General features: G+C 42.9%; 1 protein-coding gene across 3 annotated transcripts in view; it reads right to left on the bottom strand.

Moving 5' to 3' along the window:
- gabbr1b (gamma-aminobutyric acid (GABA) B receptor, 1b) overlaps window positions 1-27,742 on the bottom strand; it is a 127,259-nt gene that overhangs the window by 9,993 nt on the left and 89,524 nt on the right. The window lies entirely within an intron of this gene.

Raw genomic sequence — 27,742 nt, 5'->3', positions numbered from 1 at the left:
AATAAATAGAGTAGATAAGCTTAGCTTGTTTATTACAAAAAAATAACAAGAAAATTTTAGTCTTAGCATAAATTTAAAAAAAAAAGTGTAACAATTTCAACAGAGTTACCTATCACACTAGTAAAAAAGGACCAGGTGGAATTCAGTCCAACTGTTTTCTACAGAACATTAATACAAAACCTCTGGTTTCAATTTAATGGCGATTTTGAAGACCAGTGATGGGATTAACAGCGTTAAAAGTAACGGCATTACTAACGGCTAACACTAAATAGCCAGACTCTCACTCAGTCACCCTCACCGAAGCCTCTCTTTTCCCGTCTTCATTCCTGAAAACTCACCTTCTGTCAACCTTAACTCAGCTCTGGAATTAACCACCCTCTCCCTCAGTTGCCTTCACACCATTGACCGCCTTTGACAGTACAAACTGGCAGAAAAAATAGATCCAGCAGACGTAATTTGGACAGTGATCTCCAAACAGGGAGCAATAATTGGTGATCACGAGCAAATCCTGCAGTTTCAGGCAAAATCAGGTGCAAATCAATCAGTGACAGACAGTAGGAAATCCTATCCACATTTCCAAAGCTCTGTTCAGACATCACTCCCACCCCCAATCAGCCACCAGTACACTCAGCACAGTCCCCGTTTGCTGCTCCTGAGAAAGACGCTCCACTTTTCTCTGCCCTGGTCTCTGCAAACCATGCCTGTGTTCCATGATGCAGTGACCTCAACACTCAAACCTTTTTCCGGTGAGTTGGGCCGGTACAGGGCTTTCTCTTACAGTGCTCACTTGTGTTCGGCCAATCGCCTCTTTCTTTGACAATGCTGCTAAACTCTCCCACTTAGTAGGTCTGCTGAGGAGAAAGACGCTGGCATGGGCTGAAGCTTATTTTTCACTCACCCAGTCTCTGAGGGCAGCGTGGCCAATTATTAAATTTATGGCAGGGCAAAACGTAGTGTAGCAAAGTTTGTCACTGATTTGTACAACTGGAAGCCAGTTGGCCCGATCATTGGCTTCAGGGTTTATTTTTGCAAGCCTTAAATGTTAGCCCTTCCATTCATGCTAGAACCTCCCATACCTGCCATTGCACTCAATAACCAGGTTTTTGCTCTATAACTCATCAAACCGAATCAGTTAATCTGATCTTGTCTGGAAACCACTGGGAGACCCTCTCATTTTTCACCTTTCATTATCCTGACACACCTCTGATCCTCAGTTACCATAGTTAGAAAAACACAATTATCATATAGACTTCCACAGAAAATGGGTCCAAAATCCACATGTGTCCTTCTCTGGATTCCTCAGGGAAATATTTAGCAAATTTCTCTGTCAGTTGTGAAAGGTGCTGACAGACTGATCACTGATCTTCCCCTGAGGAGAGTTTTCCAAGATGTAAGACAAAAGTGGAAACATGTCCATCCTCTTTTCCTGGGCCCTCTCAGTCCACAAAGCAATTTCCTCTTGAAAGCTTCAACTTTGTCTGCAACAAAAAAACATGTTGCTGTTTCTCCCTTGAAGTGAGATGTTCATGTGCAAGAGGAGATGTTTTTTTCTCTGTGAGAAAAGAAACGATCTCATTCCCCAGTTCCAACAAACATTTGAGGTCCAGTCCTCTTGAAAGCCAGCTCACCTCACTGTGGTAGAGCAGCTAGACACGATCTGCTTCCATGTCCTCACAAAGCTTAGCAAAACATCTGGAATTCACACCATTATTTTTAATGAAGTTGATAGTTTTCACACTTACAATCCATCACCTCGTCACATACAGCACATGTGGCAGGGCATCACTAACTACAGGAAGATGGCACCTGCCTGTGATGGTGACATCTCCCTACCTCTCCAACATCTATGCACGTTTTGACGCTCAGAATGACGTGTTCGTAAGGAAGACCCGGCTGCCACCCACACTGGACCCACTGCAGTTTGCCTGTCCCCCAGCTGGTGAACAGATTACGCCAGTGCCACCACCCTACATCTTGCCCTCGTCCACCTGGACAATAAATTCAATTTCAGTTCAATTCAGTTCAATTTTATTCATACAGCGGCTAATGACAACAACAGTAGCTCTGCCTCAAGGCACTTTATATTGTAAGGTAGACCCTAGGAAAATACAATAAAGACCCATATGTACGAATGCTGTTCATAGACTTCAGTTCAGCATTCAACACAATCATTCCTCAGCACCTGATTGGAAATCTGAGCCTGCTGGGTCTGAACACCTCCCTCTGCAACCGGATCCTGGACTTTCTGATAGAGAGACCTCAGGCAGTCCAGATCGGTAACAGCATCACCAACATCACCACACTGAGCACTGGAGCCTCTCAGGGCTGTGTGCTCAGCCCACTGCTGTTCACTTTACTGACTCAGCAGCAATGCACAATTTGAACCACATCATCAAGTTCGCTGATGACACGACTGTGGTGAGTCTCATCAGCAAGATCGACGAGTCAACATACAGAGAGAAGGTGCAACAGCTAACAGACTGGTGTAGAGTCAACAACCTGTCTCTGAAGGTGGACAAAACAAAACAGATTGTTGACTTCAGGAGAGCACTGTCCAGTTAACTTCGATGGATCCTCTGTGGTGGTTGAAGAGCACCAAATTCCTTGGTGTTCACCTGGCAGAGAACCTCTCTTGGTCTCTCAACACCAGCTCCATAACTAAGAAGGCCCGACAGCATCTCTATGTCCTGCGAAAGCTGAGAAAAGCCCATCTCCCACCCATTCTCACCACCTTCTACAGAGAGACTATCGAGAGTGTCCTGCGTAGCGGCATCACTGTCTTGTATGGTAACTGCACTGTATCGGATTGCAATACCCTACAGCGGATAGTGGGAACAGCTGAGAAGATCATTGGAAACTCTCTTCCCTCCATCACAGACACTTATCACACCTGCTGCTTCTGCAAAGCCACCAGCATTGTGGAGGACCCAATGCACCCCTCGCACACGCTCTTTACCATGCTGCCTTCTGGCAAGAGGTACTGGAGCTCTCACAGCCAGACTGATGGCTTGGGGGAACAGTTTCTTCCCCAAGCCATCAGACTCGAGGGTGGCTCAGTGACTGGACTGACACACACACACACACACACACACACACACACACACACACACACACACACACTTCATACATCAAGTGACTTTTTGCAACAATGCTCAGTCTTTTGCACAACCCACTGTTATTGTTGCAGTCTACCTTTACACTGTTGTGTCTGTGTGTCTTTTGGGGTTTTTTTGGCAATTTTTGTACACTTGGACTTTATGTAGTCCTGTGTTGATTGTCTGTATATTATTCTGTATATTCTGTACGTTATACCTTATATGTAGCACAATGGTCTTGGAAGAACGTTATCTCATTTCACTGAGTACTGTACCTCTGCACAAAGTTGGAGTGACTTGACTTCACTTTAAAGGGGCATCAACAATTTCACAGCTGAGGTCAACTGTATTCAGAGCAAGATCAGGTAGACCAAAACCACACCATCAGAAGACTAATATATTGAACTTACTCACTTTCCAACTTTATCACTGATAACGGATAATCATATTTTAATAGAGCATTTCATTCTATACACATTAATCATTTAATATACGTCAAACGAGTGGCCAATTGAGAATTAATATTTAACTTAACAAACGTGTTTGCTTTAATGTGTGATGAAGCCACAGTAGCAGGATTTACCATACAAACCCATGCAAAAAGGACCTGGCAAGAGTTCATGCCACTACTTTTGAGCTGCACAGAAAGAGAAGCAGACCAATTGTCTGTAGAATTATATAATTATAATTATCTTCTGGTTTCATCTTTGTGGGAAAAGATTCTCATAGCAGCAGGACAAAACTCTGAAGTAATACCTGAAGACTAAAGAAACCCAAGGACTGTTGACCTGCCTACATAGTCATCTGATCTCAGTCATTGAATATGTACGGCCATTTGTAGACTGAGGAAGCTAAACATTCCTGACATGAAAAGAAGCTCTTTGTTATATTGTCAGATGGCATTTGGACTCGACTGTTATCAACAACCTAAGAAAGAGAACCACCTCTTCATACCAGCTACTGACAGCAAACAGGGAAGTTGGTTTTATATGCAAGACTCCCGTGTAGAGATGTGGAGAAACCTAAACCCTTCACAGCTTGTAACAGCAGTCTGGCGAGGAAGGAGCAGCTAGCAGGACCAGCGCACGTGTGGTGGTTAGCCAAATAACCCGAAGCCAGTCGGTTAAATCCAATAACAGACCTTTATTCGCTGTCAGCAACATTACATTATGAGCCAGGTCTCCACGGCTGTACTCGCCCGTCATACATGCGCTGAGATTGGTATCGCCGGTGCCAGCTTGTTACAACAGTACGGTGTTTCTTTTAGAATGGAACACGAGCAGCATGGAATGGCTGCCACGAACAATACACACCCACTAGGAGACTCTCACAGCTATTACAATAGTAGGGCAACCCCCCTAGTGGTGCTATAACCCAAAAGGGTTGTTACAAGCTATGGTCAGATAAAAAGAATTTTACCATTAGACAAAGATAACCTGATTAAATACAAAATGCAGTTTTTAAATAATGATGCATTTATTAACTGAAAAAAGCTCTCCATGTCTATAGTACATGGCCTTGTGTGAAAAGCAATTGCCCCCTGAACCTAATTAAGGTTGTGCCCTGCCTTGGAGCAAGAACTGCAATCACGCATCTGCGGTAACTGGAAATGAGTCTTTCACATCACAGTGGAATTTTGGCACATTCTTCGTTGGAGGATTGTTTTAATGCTTTAATGCATTGGAGGATTTTCAAGTGTGAATGGCCTGTTTAAGGTCGTGGATTTAAACTGAGAGTTCATGTAGACCACCCCAAAACCTTCATTTTGTTTTCTGAGCCATTCAGAGTTTTGGTTTACGTGCTGATGTAGTTTTGTTTTGTTTGAGATTAAGGGCACAAACTGATGCAGGGGCACAAATCATTTTCTTATTGTTGAATCATAAACACTCCTTTTGTGATCTCGTGGATGAGTCATCGATGGTTTCTCTCAAGTACTTTTGGCACTGTTCCAAGTTTTCTCCATTTGTGGATAATGGCTCTCATTGTGGTTCACTGGAGTCTAAAAGCCTTAGAAATGGCTCTGTAACCCTTTAAAGATTGATAGATATCAATTACATTGTTTCTCAATTGTTCTGGAGTTTCTTTAGATCACAACATGATGTGATGCTTTCTGAGATCATTTAGCCTACTTCACTTTGTCAGAAGAGAAGTAGGCTAAATGAGTAGGACAACGCACCCACCACCACCACCATCAAACCCACAAATGAAGAAATTATTTTTGGAGGAATCAAATTTGGTGCTTATCTCTCTAGCAGAATCCTCCACTAAAGATAAGTGAAGCTTACCTCACACACTTTTTATTGTTTTTTCCTATGATCTTTGCCAGTCTTTACATGGTTTTCCATTGTGATTGATGAGCATTTCTTAATAACTTGCCAGCAGTATTCTTTCATTTTTATCATGCTAACAAACGGAGGGCAGATGAATTTGGCGGTGTCTAAAAATGTGACAGTGAAGAAAAGAGTGCATAGTATCAAATAAAGCAGGAGAAATTGGAGGTAAATCAATCGATATTAATCAGTAGTCAGTCATTTTGGGCAAAGGCTAAAAATTTTCTTCCAAATTGACAAATGCAAGCAGCAAGCTAGCAGCCATGTTTTCTCTATTATGTCAGTACTTACATGCAGCCTCGAACAAACACAATCCAGCCCTTAAATTATTATTAATAATTATTTATTAATTCATTAATGCATCGATCTTAGTGGAAGAAATAGCATTTCTGCGCACTGGGAATTGGGAAGAGCTAATCCCATCTGGAGACAGACTGTTTCCAGTGGCCTTCCATCTTTACAGAGGCACTTTTAAAATTTTAAAGTGTGCTTTATTACTGTATAACTGCATTTCTAGCCTTGTTTCAGGTGCCTTAATCTCAATTGTTGCCTAGAACTTGCTTAAATTCAAGCACTGGATTTCTGTCTATGACGTTGGAATGTTACTATGAAAAGTGTGCAGAGATTTTTATATTGTGATTTGCTGCCAAATGAAACAGAATTAAGTCAAGTGATTGAAATGGCCCAGGAGCAATTCTCCCACAGCTGAATGGAGAAATGAACTAATCAAGTGTCAGAAAATGGTCACAAAAATGTTACAAGCATGAGCTAAACAGATCTGACAAAAAAAAAAAAAAAGATCAGTTCTGCAGTTTGAGCAACTTTAGGATTCTTTTTATATATGAACATGTTGCAGATAAATGATATGATTAATTGTTAAAATATCACTTATTATGTATCACTTTGCTAAAAGTATTTAAAATAGTACATACTAATTCTGCCTCAAGCAGATACAGGAGTACAAGCCAAGCCTGAAACCACATTGACTCATCAGTAATAATTAATAAAGCAATTAGAAAGGACATTTTCCAAATGAAAGCATATATTAAGCATTTATCTTTATATTTCCAGAGCACAACATTTGCTTGTGTTTCAGCATTTTTTACACATTACACACCACTTTTGTTTATCATTTGTAACAACACATCCCACACATGGCATGGTAATAGTAAAAGGGATGTTATGTTGGCATATAATATCATGTACAAATAAAAAAGAAAGAAAAGAAAAGAACAGGATCCAAGACAGACCCCAGTGAAATTCCTGATGTCTCAACAGCTGATGTGGAAGAGTATTTTCCAATGAGAAAGCCCATTGTTTAATATAAGATTGAAACCAGTTAGGAACCATACCCTTGACTCCTGCACAGTGTTCCAAGCACCCAATGAGTAAGTCATGGCTGACAGTGTCAGACAGCACACAAATCCTAGACAGCTAAGAGCTAAGACAGAACAGCCACTAGAATCAGCATCAAGTAGAATATTGTTTGTTACTTTTAAAAGTACAGACTCTGTACTCTGAAAGACCCTAAAAAAATGTCAGTTTTGATATAGGCTGACAAATGCAGACGACACAGCCATCATGGGGTGTATCTGGGATGATCAGGAAGAGGAGTACAGAAGTCTGGTGAGGAACTTTGTCGCATGGAGTCACACAAACCACCTGCAACTCAACACCTCTAAGACTAAGGAACTGGTTGTGGACTTCGGGAGGTCCAGAGAAGGTCCACTGCCGGTTCAGATAGAGGGGGAGGAGGTGGAGGTGGTCAACAAGTACAAGTACCTCGGGCTGTGGGTGGACAATAAACTGGACTGGTCATGCAACACAGAGCACCTGTATAAAAAAGCCCAAAGCCGACTGTACTTCCTCAGGAAGCTGAGGTCTTTTAACATCTGCAGGAAGCTCCTGAGGATGTTTTACCAGTCGGTGGTTGCTGGAGTACTTTTCTATGCTGTGGTGTGCTGGGGGAGCAGCACAGCAAAGAAGGACTCATCCAGGCTGGAGAAACTGATCAGGAGGGCTAGCTCTGTGGTCGGCATGAAGCTGGACACTCTGGTGACAGTGGCAGAGAAAAGGACACTAAAGAAACTGCTGGACATTATGGACAATGCCAGGCATCCTCTGCACACGGCCATTAACAGCCAGAAGAGTCTGTTCAGTGACAGGTTGCTTCTCCCCAAGACAAGAACTAACAGACTTAAAAACTCCTTTGTCCCACACGCCATCAGACTGTTTAACTCCTCCCTGGAGGGGAGAGGGAGGGGAAACAGGAGGACAAAGGAGGGGGGAACAACTAAGCTGTAGTGCCTCTTCACCCCACTGTGCAATACCTTGTGCAATACTTTTTGTAAATAGTCAACAGTGCAATAGACCTCAATACTCGAAATGTGCAATTCATTCACTTGTATTTTTATTTTTTATTCCTATTTATTCTATTTATCCCCTTCGTATATTTTATTTATATTGTCTCTGTGTTTATATATGTGTGTGTGTGTGTGTGTGTGTGTGTATATATATATATATATATATATATATATATATATATATATATATATATAATATTCTGTAACTCTGGAACTTCTGTCGGTGCTGTGCTTTTTGGAAATCGAATTTCCCAGAGGAACCCACCCGAGGGATTAATAAAGTTCTATCTAATCTAATCTAATCTAAATAATCAGAACATGCACTTGAAATTTGGGGTTTTAAAGAATGGGTCAACTACTGCATGCTATATCACACAGGAGCTACGGTAAATGTTACCATTTACCGTAGCTCCTGTGTGATATAGCATGTCACACCTGTATTTGTTTAGTGCTTTACTTAGTCCCTAAGGACCCCAAAGCGCTTTACACTACATTCAGTCATTCACCCATTCACACACACAGGGCTGGACTGGGACAAAAAATCGGCCCGGGCATTTTGACTAGAGACCGGCCCACCAGGTATTATAGGAAAAAACATAAAGCCTTTGAATGAAAACAAACGCTGTTGTGACAGTGATGTACAGTCTTGTTGGTATATGTATGATTTCTATACGTTGTACATCAGATAAAAACTTTGGTTGTAAGATTCAGAGAATTATTTAATGAAAGCGAGATATTTTAAATGAGAATAAGGAAGTATTTCTTTGTGCCCCTCCCTGTTAATGCCCCACCTGCCCCCCAGGCAAAACTTTGCTAGACCCGCCCCTGCACAGTTACCAGCTGTCAGCTACTTAGAAAAGGATCCTGGTGTTATTTGTCTCTCAGAAACAGTTCATAACTTCCCTTCAACTCATTCATGTCACCTAAAAGGTAAACCTGCTTCTCCATCACCTGTTCAGCTCTGATGATTCAGTAAGGACATCTCCTGGTTTCATCTTCATGTTTCCCTCTCACCAGATAACCAAACCAACATCATGACCAGCAGCTTTACAGCTGTGGCTCCAGCAAACATCAGCTGATACTAGAAAGTAATATTAAATAAATTCTAACAACAGCTGATCAAGCTTAAACGTGCTGCTGTTGTTTAGCGCGACATCCGCTGGTTTCCTCTTTCTGGCGCAAAGTGGGCGATAAACAAACAAGAGAGACGATCAGCTGATCATTGATCAGTTTCATGATTGAATGAGAGAAGAATGGTAAATGGTCTGTATTTGTATAGCGCTTTACTTGGTCCTAAGGACCCCAAAGCGCTTTACACTATACACAATCATCCACCCATTCACGCACACATTCACACACTGGTGATAGCAAGCTACAATGTAGCCACAGCCGCCCTGGGGCGCACTGACCGAGGCGAGGCTGCCGGACACTGGCGCCACCGGGCCCTCTGACCGCCACCAGTAGGCAACGGGTGAAGTGTCTTGCCCAAGGACACAACGACCGAGACTGTCGGAGCCGGGGCTCAAACCGGCAACCTTCCGATTACAAGAAGAGACAGCTGACAGCGTAAAGACAGAGAAAAACTCCAGCTTTGTGTCTTTTTCCATCCTGGCTGAAGTACGGGACAAACTGTGTTCCTTTTCACCTCAATACGAAACGCGTAATATTTTCTCTGAATGCGGGACAATTCCGTTTTTTAGGGCACCGTTGGAAACTCTACTAACTAACCTTATGAATAAAATAAAGTTCACTATCAGTAACATAGCACCCACCCAGCTGTAGAAACTCCGTCATGCTAGCTAGCACGCAGTACGAGTTATTGTAACTGACGGTAAAAAGTCAGCACAACGAAAATAAACTCCACCTAAACTTGGTTTATTTCTGACCCAGACAGACTGAAGGTTATAACTTCTTACCTGAAGTTCAGTTCACCTGACACTCGGCCCGGCGGCTGCCTCGGGTCTCTCCTCCTCCTGCCTCACCTTTCCCTCATCCACCTGGCCTCTTGTGGCAGCTCCGCCATAGCCACCACCAAACAACTGAGTTATTTTTACACATCTGCCAGCATCTGGCCAATCCACCACCTTTCATTGTTTATACTGTTATAAAAATAAATAAATAAAAAAAAATCACCGGCCCATAAAAACGAAAAATCACCATCGACCCACCGGGCAAATGCCCGGTATGCCCGATGGCCAGTCCAGCTATGCACACACACACTCACACATTGGTGATGGCAAGCTACATTGTAGCTACATTGTAGCCACAGCTGCCCTGGGACACACTGACAGAGGCGAGGCTGCCGGACACTGGCGCCACCGGGCCCTCTGACCATCACCAGTAGGCAAACATGGGGTTAGTATCTTGCTATACCAGCAGCTAGGCTCACATTTACAATTCTGAGAACTTAATCACCCATTATATAAAAAGTTTCCTTAATAAACAAAGATAGAAGTGAAAATATGTTGCCTTTGCAGATCCAGCCCCCTCTTGAAATCAAATCAGGCATCCATCCATCCATCCATCCATTTCCACTTTTTCAGCTGTCTTAGTACTAGAATCTAATCTGGCGAGATTTTAAAAACTCTAATGGCACCTCATCTGTGCTCGGCTCTTTTACATTCTGTCCTGACAGCCCTGTTAGACAGAATTTAAACCTAGGGCATTTTATTCTGAGGTGGGCGGCCAAGTTCAAAGCATCTGCTCATCTGTTGCTTCTGAACTCCATAAGTTTTGAATCACTTATTTTTAGTACTGAATTAATGACCCCGCTGCTTTTCATTCTCATCTACAGTCCACCAAAAATAAAAGCTCTATTGTAGAATTCAGATCTTTTGTCCTCAGTAACAGTAATGCATGACTGCATATTGTGGGATTTTAATATTCATGGGCACTGAAAAAAACAGCTGTGGGAATCTTTTGATTTTATTCGACATGTATTCAACGGCCTCACTGATGACCATGTGAATACTCTTGATCTTCTTTTTGTCATATTTTCTTCTTTTGTCAATTTAATATCTAACATGTTGACATTGTAGAATTTTTTTTCTGACCATAAACTATAACTTTTATGACACTTTTACTCTCTAAATTTGTGGTCCTAGTATTGCAATACCTTTCGGTAAAAAGTTTGGTCCTTCCATAGCTACTCGTTTTCAAATTCAAATTTTTATTTGTCACGTACACAGTCATACACAGTACGATATGTAGTGAAATCGTACTGTGGGTGTTCAAGAGCGCACTTCTTTCATCTGTGCATCATCATGATCAGATGTCCACAGAACAAATACGCTTAATATTTAAACCCACAGTACAAAAAAACCCTGAAGTGTACGTCTTTTGGTACACTTTAGACACATATTGGGTAAAATTTAAAGAATCCATGATGCTGAACAGTGGTGGACCTAGCCTGTTTGGCGCCCCCACCCACACATTAAACATATTAAGGATTGCACATTAACATATTTTATAGTAAAAACTGTTGTCAGAACCATACTGAATTTAACCAGTGAACCAGAGAAGGTTAAAGCATGGTTAAACACACACACACATATATGAAGAGAGAGAGAGTATGCATAGTATGCAAATGGCTAACAAACAGACATCATAATTTGTCATACAATGAGAATAGGACAAATCAACAATAGACATTGACTAATTAATTTTGTGCTGAACACAGTCCAAAAGATTCAGTCAGCTACATCAGTGTCTACTGTTTACTATCATAGCCAAGTGGCTAACAAACGTAAACAGACGTTTACACTATCCCTACTAATTAATGTTTTCTTGTAGTATCTCTGTTGTGGTCAGTGCTATCCTGTATGCTGTTGCATGCTGGGGCAGCAGATTGAGGGCCACAGATGCCAACAGACTAAATAAACTGATCCACAAGGCCAGTAATGTTGTGGGGGTGGAGCCAAGGGCGTAGATTTGGCATGGACGGAAGGTCCCCACCAATAATTTGATCTCTTCGAGTAATGAAAAACAAACCCGATGAAATGAATAACGTGTTTTGGAAACTAACTGCACAACAGGCAGCACTATTAGTTATCTCAGTCTCAGAGCAGCATTTCTAATTTTGATTGAAACTGTCAGAGAAAACGGCAGTCTCTCCAGGATATTAGTTTACAGAGGCTGTTAAAATTATATGACTAACATTATAATGTTGGTGACACAATAATTTCATCCTAATGGCACTGACATATTCATAGGGTTAATTTTTGAGACAAAATATCATGAGGTAGTCATGATTTTGCAAATATTCCACCTTGTAGTGCAGTTTGCACAAATTGTTTTAAAAATGCACTCACCCTACAAACATTACTGATGAGTCAAGATCTGCACAAATTGACAGAAACACTGAAGCAGCTACACATTTTATTCTTATTGTCATGTATGTCCTATTTGTCAGGTGACAGAAGAACCAACACAAAGCTCAGAGAGTAATGGTGATACAAGATCACAGGTGAAATTGGATGATGACTTGTTGGTTCATGACTGTATTTGAAGCATGTGTGACTGCATGTATGTGGAATGTCTCACTGTTATTTATCAGGTGACAGAGGCAGCTCTGCCATGTTGTAGCTCAGACAGAGGTGAAGCGGCGAGGTCACAGGTGACTGACTGATGTTTTGGTGCTCTAGATTAACGAGAGGAGCAGGCATGTGTTTGGCTCCTTCACATAGTGGACACTGAGTTGTTGTGTGGGGCACCAGTAGTCCATATCTGTTGCTGTAACAGTAGTTCATGTTTAGAATAGAAAATCTCAGCTCACTGATCTGATCGGGGCAATAGTGCCTAAAATGTTGCATAATTTTACTGAGAGATCTTTTACTTTGTGGTAATCTTAGATGAGTAGTTTTATGGACAAAAACCATTCAGTGTTGCCTTAGTGCTAATGTATAAGAGATGTTGGTGTACTATAACTGAACTAATGTTGTTAAGTCCTTAAAGTCATGTTCTTTTATTGACATGACTGTATTTGAAGCCATTTTTACTTTTGTATGATACCTTATATCTATGGAATATGGCTGAAGTAAACTAAAGCCTAAAATACTTAGTCAGTCATGTGTAAGTACGCAAACTCGTTGCCTCAAAAAAAATTAAGTAAAGTTTAGTTAAGATGATTACGGTAAGATAGGGCAACATATTTATTTTGAGTACTGTACTGTAAATAGTGGAGATGACAATAAAGTTTACTTTGACTTCAGCACAGCAGCAAGCGGGTGCACCGAGGGCTCTTGCGCTCACTTTTCGCGTATAGAATTTCGAAAAACATCGGTGCAAATTATAAGTCTGTATCATAATGTCTGGTGTTTTCATGTTTGTTGGTTTGTTTTTATTTTGTTTTATTTTGCGAGTTGGTTATTAGATGCCGCTTCAGCCAGCCGGAGAATCCCCCATCGCCCCACCCGCATAGGTGCATGAGTAGTTTCAAACCAAAAGCGGAAACCTTACTTGTCTTTTAAACTTTTATGCAGAGAGGAATACTTCATAATCTGTCAGGTAAAATTTGGCAATTTTTACTGTGTGCTATACATAGTAAGTAAGTAACATTTATTTATATAGCACATTTCACACATAAAAATCACGAAGTGCTTTACGATAAAACCAGAAATATAAATAAAATAATATAAAACAGTGAAAGATTAAGGCTACGTCCACGGGTATTTTTGAAAACTGAGATTTTCCGTTTTCGTTTAAAAAAATAATCCCGTCCACACGTAAAGGCAGAAATGAAGGAAAACGCTGCTAGGAACATGCCAAAGCAACAGGTGGCGATATATATTCCTAACCGTGCAGAAATGTTGGCCAATCAGAAGTCTAGAAGCCTCGGTGGGAAAAAGTAAACAAAGCTGGGGCATAGAAGCAGAACCGAGTCGTATGTGTGGACGGACAGTAACTGTGTGTATATGTAAGAATTTAAACACTGCAGAGAGTAGAATTAACAGTATTGTAGAAATTCATTTCACCGAAACAATAACGTGGCGCACAGTGTGACGTCAAAAAATGTGCACACCTTTGACGCTGTGTTTTCTGCGTTTTCTGCGTTTTTCTCATCCACACGTAAATGCACCCATATGGAAAAGATATATAAATCTTATAAAGTTTGTATCTGTCTTGTGTGAAACTTGTATGAAAAGCATGTAAGAGTGAAAACAGATAAGATCCCTTGAAAAATTATATAATGAAACTTGTATGTTTTGGATACTTACTAAAACAATATATGAAAGTAATGAGAAAGTGGCCACTTTCATGAGTAAATCATGTAATCCTTATATGATTTACTCATGAAAGTGGCCACTTTCATGAGTAATCACATATAAGTTTTTACTATTTCTTTTCCATATGGGCAAAAACTGAGTTTTCAAAAATATCCACCCTGGCCGGAGTTTTTAAAAATCTCCGTTTTCAGTGACCAAAAACGCCATTTACGTGTGGACGAAAGGTGCAAACGCATAGAAAAATCTGCGTTTTCAAAAATACCCGTGTACGTGTGGACGTAGCCTAATTAAAAGCTTGTTTGTATAAAAATGTCTTCAGCTGCTTTTTAAAGGAGTCAGTGGAGAACTGATGTTTCAGAAAACACTTGATTCATACAGACAGTAAAAGATCTCTCCTAGATAGATACGGCATGAACCATTTTAAAACAACACCAGTAATCCTGAACAAGTCCTTCAGCCTACTTATCATGATGCTGTGATTAACAGTATCAAAAGTAGAGATGGCACGATACCACTTTTTTATGTCCGATACCGATATCATAAATTTGGATATCTGCCGATACTGATATGAATCCGATATAGTGTTTTTTAATCAACAAAACTGTTTTTTAAATATCTTGCTGCATTTTGTATAAGTTCATACTCAAGTTTAAAACAACAACTACACTAAAGCTATTCTGTTATACCTGTATGCAAAAAAAAAAATTTCATAGTTCAGCAATACTGATCAATCTAATAAACTTAAACCTACACCATCCTCCCTATTCTGGTATTTTAAAGAGTACTTAGCGTAAATATTAAGCAACCTAACTAATAGGGTTCCAACTCCCAGCAACAACAAAAATAAATAAATAAAAAATAGGGAACCACCCCTCACGCTCCACCTCATGATGCTTAATCGACGTAATCAACCTTAATTTGATGCAGTGTGAAAAAAAATACACAGAAATCAATTCTTTTTCAAGAAATATTAAATAGATTCAACATCTTTCTTCAACAAAATTGCAGACTGCACAGATGGTACCTTCCCAAAGGAAAAAGTACTATAGCTTACTAGGGTATATTAGACTTAACAGTTACTATATACAATAATGGACTTCTATACATTTTACATCAGATTAAAACTTTGGGTGTAAGATTCAGATAAATATTAAATAATTAAAAGCTAGACATTTTAAATGAGAATAAGAAAGAAAAGTATGTCTTTGTGCCCTCTTTTCCCTGTTAATGCCCTATCGGCCCCCCTGGCTAAACTTTGCTAGATCCGCCCCTGCACAGTTACCAGCGTCAGCTACGTAGAAAAAGATCCTCGAGTAGAAAGTAATATTAAATACATTCTAACAACAGCTGATCAAGCTTAAACGTGCTGCTGTTGTTCAGCCGCTGGTTTCCTCTGTCTGGTGCAAAGTGGGCCAAAAGCAAACAAGAGACACGGACTCGCGACAGAAAAGCCGATCAGCTGATCATTAAGCAGTTTCATGATTGAAGTAGCAGCCGGAGAGCGAGAGGCAGTCGCTCGTTAAGCTTAACGCAGGAATGCTTTACAAACATTCAGAGATGGACTTACACACTTGCTTTACTTCTCTCGGGGATAACTTTGTCGGAGATGAAATGCGGGGTTGCTAAGCGAAGCTCCACATGCTATCCAGACCACCGACAGGTCCCGCATGCCACAGCCGCTCTATCACGTGATGCATACTGCTCCGACGTGCTAATGTTCTGAGGTGAGTTACAGCGTGTTGCAAGTTTTGTGAGGTGCTTTCGTGATATTTAATGGATCGGATTACATTTTTTATTTTTCTCCGATATCCGATCCAGTAATTTAGGTCAGTATCGGACCGATACCGATACGTAATATCGGATCGGTCCATCTCTAATCAAAAGCAGAGGTGAGATCCAATATAACCAGAACGGTGTACTCTCCAGAGTCTGCTGCCATCAGAATGTCACTAGACACTTTAAATGATGCGGTTTCAGTGGAGTGCAATTTGCGGAAAACAGACTGGAAAATGTCCAGAACATTGTTTTTCTCCAAAAAATTGTTAAGCTGCTCTGCGACCGTTTTTTCCAAGATCTTTGACACCAATGGTAATTTTGATATTGGCCTGTAACTGCTTGGAAGAGATGGTCCAAATTAGGTTTCTTTAATATAGGTTCAACAATAGCTTGGAACTGAGCAAGTATAAAGAGTAGTATTAATTATTTCCAGAATACAGGGGCCAATAGAGTCAAACACACTAATGAAAAAGGATGGAGGAAGTACATCAAGGTGACTTGAAGTCAGTTTCATATAACCAAGCAGAGCACTGATGTCCTGTAAGGTAACAGGAGTAAAAGAGGAGCAGGTATCAGAAGCAAGCAAAGTGTCAGTGTGATGCTGAGAGGATGATGGAGAAATATTAGACCTGATGGCAGCGACCTTATTAACAAATAGTTCGAAAAATTCATTACAATCAGATTTATTATAGATTGGTACAGGAGGAATTTCAGGAGAGACCATATTCTTAACCTCAGACCCTAACTGATCTCCTGCCTTTTGCCCCCGTATCAGGGTGCGTTGGGGCTTAAGTGGTTAATTGTATTAAATAGGGATGGGTATCGTTTAGGTTTTATCTGATACCGGTGCCAAACCGGTACTTTTGAAATGGTGCCGGTCCTTAAACAGTGCTCAAACTGGTGCTTAAAGAATGGAGAACACAAACTTTATCCAAAAACCTCTTATATTTAGCTGTTTTTTTTTGTAAAAAGATAACAATGTTAGCCTTTTCTGCAGCTATAGGGCATATAAGGTATCAGTCTATCAAGCAAGAAGACACCTGCATGTAACTACGACGGTGTTTGCAAGTTCACCTTACATGCATTAATGTAATAACGTGGTTAGTAGGGATGGGTATTGTTTAGGTTTTATCCGACACCGGTGCCAAATCGGTACTTTTGAAACGGTGCCGGTGCTCGAACCGGTGCTTAAAGAATGGAGAACACAAAATTGGTCCAAAAACCTCTCATGTTCAGCTGTTTTTTTGTAAAAAGATAACAATGTTAGCCTTTTCTGCAGCTATGGGGCATATATGGTATCACTCTTGGCTGGAAGCAGTGCTTAAACAATGGAAAAAACAAACTTTATCCAAAAACCTCATGTTTAGCTGTTTCCCTCTTTTTTCTTTGGTCATTTTAGCCTTTTTGGCCAGGGTGAAGGGAGTATCTGCCATCAAACAAGAAGACAGCCGCATGTAGCTATGATGATGTTTGCTAGTTCACCTTACATGCATTAATGTAATAACATGGTTAGCCTACTCAACGTAAATTACACACGAACAACATTAAGCTGCTCACGCAGAGAAGAACGGCTGCTGCTGCCATCATCATCCATCACCATTTCTGCTACACTGGCAGGGCTAGGGGCCAGGACTCTCCTCTTCAGGTTCTTGGTGGGATGTTGCTAACTCCGGTTCCGATAACAGGCAACCCACCCGCAGTAGATGCGCTCGGTGTGAGGTCTTGCAGCAAGCTATCAAATACGGTGCATTTCTCGGCTTTTAAAAAAACGCTATGCGTCGCCAGGTGTTTCATCAGATTCGAGGTGTTACCTCCTTTGCACAGTATCACCTTAAAACACTTGTTGCAGGCTGCTGAGTTTGCATCTTTTGCTGTGAAGTACAGCCAGACTTTTGACCACTTCGCCTTGGGCGTTTTTAATCTGTAGCTCTGCTCTAAAAGAACGTACGTACCTGGGCCTGCCTACTCTCCTTGGAAAGGTAAAATGATTGGCTAGAATCCAAAGTGTATGACATCTCAAGAAAAAAAAGCACCGAAATAAAGCACCGAAATGTGCGCTGCTTTTCGGTCTGCTTACTACCGTTTATGTCAGAACCGCACCGGATACCGGTACCCATCCCTAGTATTAAACAACACTTTGGGATTTTTCTTTTTTGAAGCTATTAGATTAGCAAAATATTCAGTTCTGGCATTTTTATCATTTCTTTAAGTGAGAAAATTGATTCCTTGAGATGTACCCTAAGAACCTCGAGCCTTCTATAAACATTCTAATTTGCGACAATATTTTCTAAAATTGTGAATATTTTCATTTATCCAGGGACAGAAATTTGAAGAATGGACAATACTTTGTTTTCTCTTTTAACAAATGAGAAAATAAGTGAATCAACATCATTATGAGCCATGCGAGGGTCAAACATGACAGAGAACCTAGCAGCATCCTGGTTTATAATCTGCCTTTGGATCATCATCTTAGGAGGTTAAGGATCAAAGTAAAATGACAAATTAAAAAAATATGCAGCTATGGTCACTCACATGGACATCCTCCACACATACGTCATGTATAGTTAAACCCAGGGAGAAAACAAGATCCACTCTGTGGCCCTTTGTTTGAGTGGGGGCAGAAACACTCACACTGCTGCTTAAAGTTAAAAGACTCAGTGATAGCGATGAGCTCTGCAGCAGTGTTACAGGATGCATCATCAATATGAAAGTTTAAATCTCCCAGTATTATAACTTTCTCCAATTTAATGATGGAAGGTCGTTAAATTCAGTTAGAAAGACCCTGGCAGGTCCAGGAGGTTGATAGATTAAAATACAATGAAAGGTTTTCAGAGAACCGACCTTCATCATCTGTGATTCAAATGAAGAAAAAGAGTCCGAGGTCATCAGTCTGTATGTGAGTCTGTCCTGGTAAACAGCAGCAAGTCCTCCACCATGTCCCAAAAGACGCGGAGTTCCAATGACAGAGCAGCCAGCCGGGCAGATTTCATTCAAGTAAACATAATCCTTACGGTTCTGCCACATCTCACTCAGACACATAAAATCTAATAAAATTTAATAAAGAGATCATTTAGAATAAATATTTTGTTCATTGTGGAGCGAACATTAAGCAGGGCGAACCGAACAGATGATGGTTTATCTGCGAAATCAACAGCTGAATGCAGCGGCACTTGAATTAAACACCTGTGCACACCTGTGGACCTTCTGGGCAGGGTTGCGACTCTGTCATGAGCAAAACGGAGAGTAGCATGCACTCAGGTGGGGAACACACCAAAGGAGGAGAAAAAAGTTTTCCTGTAGCTCTTCCAGCTGCCACAGTAGCTCTCCATTGAATCTTTGATGTTTAACAGTGTAACCCGATCATAAATTGAAGCAGCAGAAGCAAAGTCAGAACACAAAAGAGAAAAAACTATATTGCAAACGACGATTGACGACAGTGAAAAACTACACTGCGAGACCTGGAGGGGCGTGATTGGGAGGAACGGACTCCCTGATCTGAAACCCGAGCAGTGTTTTGTTATTGGACTTCTGTGCAAATCACAGTTTGGCCATAACAAACACCTTGTTCGAACATAAGAGTGTCCATAAGTGCACGTGGCACGAGGATGCTCTAGGCCACACTTTGATGATCGATTTTGTAATCGTATCACCAGACCTGCGACCATATGTTCTGGACACTCGGGTAAAGAGAGGGGATGAGCTGTCAACTGATCACCACCTGGTGGTGAGTTGGATCAGGTGGCGGGGGAGGACGCTGGACAGACCTGGTGCACCTTCAGGCAGTGGCTGAAGCAAAAACTCGGGTGTGGGGGGAGTTCGGAGAGGCCATGGAAAAAGACTTTCGGACTGCCTCGAAGAGATTCTGGCAAACCGTCAGGCGTCGCAGGAGGGAAAAGCGGTATTCTGCTGCACTGTGTATAGTGCTGGTGGAGCGCTGCTGACTTCAACTGAGAAAATTGTCGGGCGGTGGAAGGAATACTTCGAGGACCTCCTTAATCCCACTGACACGTCTTCCGAGGAGGAAGCAGAGTCTGGGGATGAGGGGAATGACCCACCAATTTCCAGGAGCGAAGTCACTGAGGCAGTTAAACAACTCCTTGGTGGCAGAGCCCCTGGTGTGGATGAGGTCCGCCCCGAGTTCCTGAAGGCTCTGGACGTTGTAGGGCTGTCCTGGCTGACACGCCTCTACAATGTTGCGTGGAGATCAGGGGCAGTAACCCTGGAATGGCAGACCGGGGTGGTGGTCCCCATTTTTAAGAAGGGGACCACCAGGGACCACAGGGAACACACCCTCCTTTTTAAGGAGGGTGTGTTCCAACTACAGGGGGATCACACTCCTCAGCCTCCCTCGGAAAGTCTATGCCAGGGTGCTGGAAAGGAGAGTTTGTCCGCTAGTCGAACCTCAGATACAGGAGGAACAATGCGGTTTTCGTCCTGGTCGCGGAACACTGGACCAGCTCTTTATCCTCTCGAGGATACTTGAGGGTGCATGGGAGTTTGCCCAACCAGTCTACATGTGTTTTGTGGACTTGGAGAAGGCATTCGACCGTGTCCCTCGGGGTGTCCTGTGGGAGGTGCTACGGGAGAATGGGATGTCTGGCCCATTGCTGTGGGCCATTCGATCCCTATACAACCGTTTCAAGAGCTTGGTTCGCATTGCCGGCAATAAGTCGAACTCGTTCCCGGTGGGTGATGGGCTCCGCCAGGGCTGCCCTTTGTCATTGATTCTGTTCATAATTTTTATGGACAATATTTCTAGGTGCAGCCAAGTGGTGGAGGGCTTTCACTTAGGTTGCCTCAGAATTTCATCTCTGCTTTTCGCAGATTATGTTGTTCTGTTGGCTTCATTGGGTGAGGGCCTCCAGCTCGCACTGGAACGGTTCGCAGCCGAGTGTGAAGCAGCAGGAATCAGCACCTCCAAATCTGAGGCCATGGTTCTCAGCCGGAAAAGGGTGGAGTGCCCACTCCGGGTCGGGGATGAGTTCCTGCCCTAAGTGGAGGAGTTCAAGCATCTCAGGTTCTTGTTTGCGAGTGATGGGAGAAGGGAGCCAGAGATCGACAGATGGATTGGTGCTGCGGCTGCGGTGATGTGGATGCTGCACCGGTCCGTCGTGGTCAAGAGAGAGCTGTGCGTAAAAGCGAAGCTCTCAATTTACCGGTCGATCTACGTCCCTACCCTCACCTATGGCCACGAGCTGTGGGTAGTGACCGAAAGAACGAGATCACGGTGGTGGAAATGAGCTTCCTCCGAAGGGTGGCTGGCCTCTCCCTTAGAGATAGGGTGAGAAGTTCAGCCATCCGGGAGGGGCTCAGAGTAGAGCAGCTGCTGCTCCACATCGAAAGGAGCCAGCTGAGGTGGTTCGGGCATCTGACAAGGATGCCTCCTGGGTGAGGTTTTCCGGGCAGACCCAGGACACGCTGGAGAGATAATGGCTGTATCCCAATTCAGGGTCTGCAGCCTTAAAGGCTGCCTTTTAAGGCCGATTACATCACAGCGATGCGACGAAGGCTGTCCCAATTCAAAGGCTGCCGAAATGCAGCCCTCAAATGCCTTCTCTTGTGCTATTTTGTAGCAGTGTGTACACCTGAGACTGTCACCTGTCTGTCTGTCCTTCACTCTCTCTCTTTTTCTTTCTCTCTGATTGTGTAATAAAAGTATGAACATGTATTTATAAGTTACACTTGTGTTTGAATCCTGCAGCTTATCACACATTTGATTTCCATGTGTGACAACTGCAAGTGTCCAGAGTGAGGACAGACTGAGGGACCCACTGCTGCACATCATCTGTGAGGCTTTGCACCCCTGATGATCCACCAGGACAAACTCAGCAGTGTGTGAGGCAGAGGAGGAGGAAGAGCCAGCAGCAGCTGGAAAGATGGAGAGAATAGACAGACTGTTCCCTGTTTGTGAAGGACTGCTAGAAAAGTTTAAAATAACTAATTGTCTGTGCTGAATCAGTCTTATTAGGCAATGTTCAAATAATTTTATCATTCCAGTGTTTTCAGTGTGGAAGAAAGTACTCAGGGCCTTCAAGTTACACACTATGAAAGGCAGAAACAAGTTTAATATTCAGAAACCTAAAGTATGTATCAGCAGCAGAATGGACCTAAAAATAAATGTTTGTTTCAGTTCTATGAAGCTTTGAGTATTTTGGATTAGTAGTACTGCTGTGTTTGTTGCAACATATTGCTGTAATTGTTTATTTGCTTTATATATTCTGAGGTAAGTTCATCTATAGTGTTACATCATGTTCTATAAGGATGTTATGTGTTTGTAGACTTTCTGCCCAGTTTGACCCATTTAGCAGCAGAGATCGGCAGTAACGTGTTACTGTAATCCGATTACTTTTTTCAAGTAACGAGTAAAGTAAGGGATCACTATTGCAAAAATGGTAATTAGATTACCGTTACTTTCCCATAGGAACGCTGCGTTACTGCGTTACTAAAACCGTGATTTTTTTGCGAGAGTGTCTCATGACAGTGACGTAAGCAAGTGCGATGTTCGTGACAACAGCTGTGTGCAGATCAACAATGGATCATATATCGAGTGCGTGAGAGAGTATGAGCATGCAGCGTTTAAAGCGTGGAAGCACTGACCTTAATTTAAGTTTGATTCCATAAAAAGTGACAAAAACATTAGCGTCCGCTGTTCGTGGGAAGAAAACTTCTTTTTACAGCGAAAAAAACCCTAAACTTCCAAGCAAACACCGAGTGCGCTACGACGTAATGGGAAATTCACAGAGAAACTCGCGGATTCTTCAACTGACCGCTGCGGCACACCTGTACCATGGTAAACCTCCGCCTACCCAACTCCTGCTTTACAGGTGAAAATAGAGCAAAAGGACCGCTAGTGTTTGATTTTATTTATTTTCTGCTGTGTTTTACTTGCATCTACTTGAAAGAGTGAGTATAAACACAAAAAAAAATATTTTATTTTATGTGCTGGAATGTGCAGAAAATAGGTTTAAACAAATTTCTTCCAGTCAGAGAATGTTGCATATAATTGAAAAATTTTGCTTGATGCATAAAGTGAAAATATTAAAAGTATAAAACAAGTTTTAAAAAGAGACTTTTCCATTTGATTACATTTTGTATGATGGATTATGCAGAAAAAGTAGAATTGGGCTGACAGATCTATCGCTTTATCACCTATTCGGGTTTTAAATCGTGTTTTTAAAAAGTAACTAAGTAACTAAGTAATTAATTACTTTTGAAAATAAGTAATCAGTAAAGTAACGGGATTACTCTTTTGGGGAAGTAATCAGTAATTAGTTACTGATTACTTTTTTCAAGTAACTTGACCAACACTGTTTAGCAGAAGTCAGCCTGTTTAAGGCTCTGATATCTATTCTGTATGACTTAAAGCAGTTATGACATGGTCTGATTTTCTCACCCAATAAAAGAATATTTAATATATCAGTGTACTCAGTGTTATCACAGCTCGTACATTTCCTTTTTACAAAAGCACTGAGCAAAATTTAGTAATGCCAACATAATAAATTAACAATATTTGTCTCTTATATATAATATATCTATTTGTACACTGTCAAAGATACTTGTCTTTGAGTGAAGATATAAAGTGATAGGAAATATAAATAACTGCAACTTGAATGTTTACTGAAGCTCAGTATTTGACACAGAGTTCAAGTTCACTGCTGTAATAACTGACCATGATTAATATGATACTAACTTTAATATTGGCCATTTTATATTTACATTTACATTACAATGTAGCTTGCCATCACCAGTGTGTGAATGTGTGTGTGAATGGGTGGATGACTGAATGTAGTGTAAAGCACTTCAGGGTCCTTAGGGACTAAGTAAAGCTCCAAACAAATACAGGCCTTTTACCATGACTTTAGTGTCATGAACATCCATCCATCCATCCATCCATCTTCATCTGCTTTGTCCGGGGCCGGGTCGCGGGGGCAGCAGCCTAAGCAAAGAGGCCCAGACCTCCCTCTCCCCAGCCACCTCCTCCAGCTTATCCGGGGGAATACCAAGGCGTTCCCAGGCCAGCCGAGAGATATAATCTCTCCAGCGTGTCCTGGGTCTGCCCCGGGGCCTCCTCCCGGTGGGACATGCCTGGAACACCTCACCCAGGAGGCGCCCAGGGGGCATCCTTGTCAGATGCCCGAACCACCTCAGCTGGCTCCTTTCGATGTGGAGCAGCAGCTGCTCTACTCTGAGCCCCTCCCGGATGGCCGAACTTCTCACCCTATCTCTAAGGGAGAGGCCAGCCACCCTTCGGAGGAAGCTCATTTCTGCCGCTTGTATCCGCGATCTCGTTCTTTCGGTCACTACCCACAGCTCGTGGCCATAGGTGAGGGTAGGGACGTAGATCGACCGGTAAATTGAGAGCTTCGCTTTTACACTCAGCTCCCTCTTCACCACGACGTGTCATGAACAACATTAGCTAATTTTTATTTACTAACTAATCTTAAAATGACTGTTCAGTAAGGAAATGAAGCCCAACAATCATGTTTTACAGTCCCGTGGTCTCAGCCTCCGATACTTATCAAATCACACAAAGCTCATGTGAAAACAAACAAAAGATTTTCTCTTTCATTTCTGTCAAACAATGCTGTATGAAACATTTCCAGCGGTTGGTGTCATGGTTGCTAGGCAACCTGGGCAACGCGACGGAGGCTAGACCGTCCCATTTCACAAGCCTCGCACTTCCAGCCTTAGCGGTCTTTGAGGATTTCAATTAACAGTAGATATGCAAAGTTATGCTACAATGTTATTGATTAACTCAGTAGTGTATATATAAACTCATTAAAAATACTTCCAGCTGTAACATTAAAATTAAAAAAATGACTCAGTAGTAATGAATGAATATTGTACAGCATATGTGAGCTGGAATGCTGATTCAGCATACAAAGTACAAAGTACACAGGATCTGCGATTCTACTGCCAAGAGCAGAAAATACAAATAAATGTGAAACTTTTCTTTTTTTTTGGTTCATAAATGTTCAGATTATTGACATAATTAAGGATCAGCAGCCTTTTTCAGTAGGGATGGGTATTGATAAGATTTTCACGATTCCGATTCCATTTTCTATTCTGTTTAACAATTCGATTCTTTATCGATTCTTTTTAAAAAAGGAGATCACTAAGGTCTATTAGCTTAGAACTTTGTTTTATATCTTCTCTTTGAACAAGATAGAAATTTAAGAGTAACATGGCCTTACAAACCTAACAGTGAGATCCAGCCTATGGCTCTTCAATGAGGGTCCCCAGGAAAAAAAATTGTAGATGTAAAATAATAAAATAAATATTCTTCTGTAGCAACAACAAAGTATAACATAAATTATTCAGTAGCAATTACACAAGAATATCCAGTAATGTCCCTGCCTACAATTAAACACATTCACTTATCTAAACTCAGGGGCATCTGCTGTGGCAAATGGGTTCAAGCCTTTTACCACAAACTTAGTCACTGCTTGGTGACATTCGTCTATCCTGGCCTGAAAGGAGACGCTACCGGTAGACTGCAGCGAGAACTGCCAGCATCTGAGCCAGACTCTGTCTCTCTCATCATGGTCGCCTAAATGCACAGTAATGGCAGGTTTGTAATAAGTCAGATCACGCTAACATAATATGCACTGTTAGTTGATTATTTACCTGCTGCATTAACGGGAGAGGACGTGCAAACGTTACCGCTGCTGCTGGGTTGAGATCCACGAGTCCGGAGCGGAATTAAAAACACAACATTCATTTGAGGTTATCGCGTGTTTTGTGACCAAATGCTTTTGCATATTCGTAGTGTTTCCTCCCTTAAATGAAATATCTACTTTGCAAGTATTGCAAGTTTCCCCGTTGTCATCCGTTCTCGTAAAGTATAATCAAACTTTTGAGCGTTTGAGCCGCCGTGTTTCCTGCCAGGTAAATGACGCTCCGCAACGTGGTGACGTCATTCGGGGCGACTGGAATCGATAAGGGAATCGTTTGCAAAAATGGCAAACAATTCCAAGGAATTGAAACAGTGGGAACCGGTTTTCAACAAGAACTGGTTTTCGATACCCATCCATCCATCCATCCATCTTCATCCACTTTATCCGAGGCCGGGTCGCGGGGGCAGCAGCCTAAGCAAAGAGGCCCAGACCTCCCTCTCCCCAGCCACCTCCTCCAGCTTATCCGGGGGAACACCAAGGCGTTCCCAGGCCAGCCGAGAGATATAATCTCTCCAGCGTGTCCTGGGTCTGCCCCGGGGCCTCCTCCCGGTGGGACATGCCTGGAACACCTCACCCAGGAGGCGCCCAGGGGGCATCCTTGTCAGATGCCCGAACCACCTCAGCTGGCTCCTTTCGATGTGGAGCAGCAGCTGCTCTACTCTGAGCCCCTCCCGGATGGCCGAACTTCTCACCCTATCTCTAAGGGAGAGGCCAGCCACCCTTCGGAGGAAGCTCATTTCTGCCGCTTGTATCCGCGATCTCGTTCTTTCGGTCACTACCCACAGCTCGTGGCCATAGGTGAGGGTAGGGACGTAGATCGACCGGTAAATTGAGAGCTTCGCTTTTACACTCAGCTCCCTCTTCACCACGACGGACCGGTGCAGCGTCTCCATTACTGCATCTGCAGCCCTAATCCGTCTGTCGATCTCCGGCTCCCTTCTCCCATCACTCGCGAACAAGACCCCGAGATACTTGAACCCCTCCACTTGGGGCAGGAACTCATCCCCGACCCGGAGTGGGCACTCCACCCTTTTCCGGATGAGAACCATGGCCTCAGATTTGGAGGTGCTGATCCTCATTCCCGCTGCTTCACACTCGGCTGCGAACCATTCCAGTGTGAGCTGGAGGCCCTCACCCGATGAAGCCAACAGAACCACATCATCCGCAAAAATCAGAGATGAGATTCTGAGGCCACCAAAGCGAAAGCCCTCCGCCACTTGGCTGCACCTAGAAATCCTGTCCATAAAAATTATGAACAGAATCAATGACAAAGGGCAGCCCTGGCGGAGCCCATCACCCACCGGGAACGAGTCCGACTTATTGCCGGCAATGCGAACCAAGCTCTTGAAACGGTTGTATAGGGATCGAATGGCCCGTAGCAATGGGCCAGACACCCCATACTCCCGCAACACCTCCCACAGGACACCCCGAGGGACACGGTCGAATGCCGTCTCCAAGTCCACAAAACACATGTAGACTGGTTGGGCAAACTCCCATGCACCCTCAAGTATCCTCGAGAGGATAAAGAGCTGGTCCAGTGTTCCGCGACCAGGACGAAAACCGCATTGTTCCTCCTGTATCCGAGGTTCGACTAGCGGACGAACTCTCCTTTCCAGCACCCTGGCATAGACTTTCCGAGGGAGGCTGAGGAGTGTGATCCCCCTGTAGTTGGAACACACCCTCCGGTCCCCCTTCTTAAAGATGGGGACCACCACCCCGGTCTGCCAGTCCACGGGTACTGCCCCTGATCTCCACGCAACATTGCAGAGGCGTGTCAACCAGGACAGCCCTACAACGTCCAGAGCCTTCAGGAACTCGGGGCGGACCTCATCAACACCAGGGGCTCTGCCACCAAGGAGTTGTTTAACTGCCTCAGTGACCTCGCCCCCAGAAATTGGCGGGTCATTCCCCTCATCCCCAGACTCTGCTTCCTCCTCGGAAGACGTGTCAGTGGGATTAAGGAGGTCCTCGAAGTATTCCTTCCACTGCCTGACAATTTTCTCAGTCGACGTCAGCAGCGCTCCGCCAGCACTATACACAGTGCAGGTAGAGCACCGCTTTCCCCTCCCTGAGACGCCTGACGGTTTGCCAGAATCTCTTCGAGGCAGTGCGAAAGTCTTTTTCCATGGCCTCTCCGAACTCCTCCCACACCCGAGTTTTTGCTTCAGCCACTGCCCGAGCTGCATTCCGCTTGGCCTGTCGATACCTGTCGGCTGGCTCCGGAGTCCCACAGGCTAACCAAGCCCGATAGGACTCCTTCTTCAGCCTGGTGGCTCC

Source organism: Maylandia zebra, linkage group LG22 (assembly GCF_041146795.1).
Source record: "Maylandia zebra isolate NMK-2024a linkage group LG22, Mzebra_GT3a, whole genome shotgun sequence".
Lineage (NCBI taxonomy): Eukaryota > Metazoa > Chordata > Actinopteri > Cichliformes > Cichlidae > Maylandia > Maylandia zebra.
The sequence above is the reverse complement of the archived record's forward strand: the minus strand, read 5'-3'. Positions and strand labels throughout refer to the sequence as shown.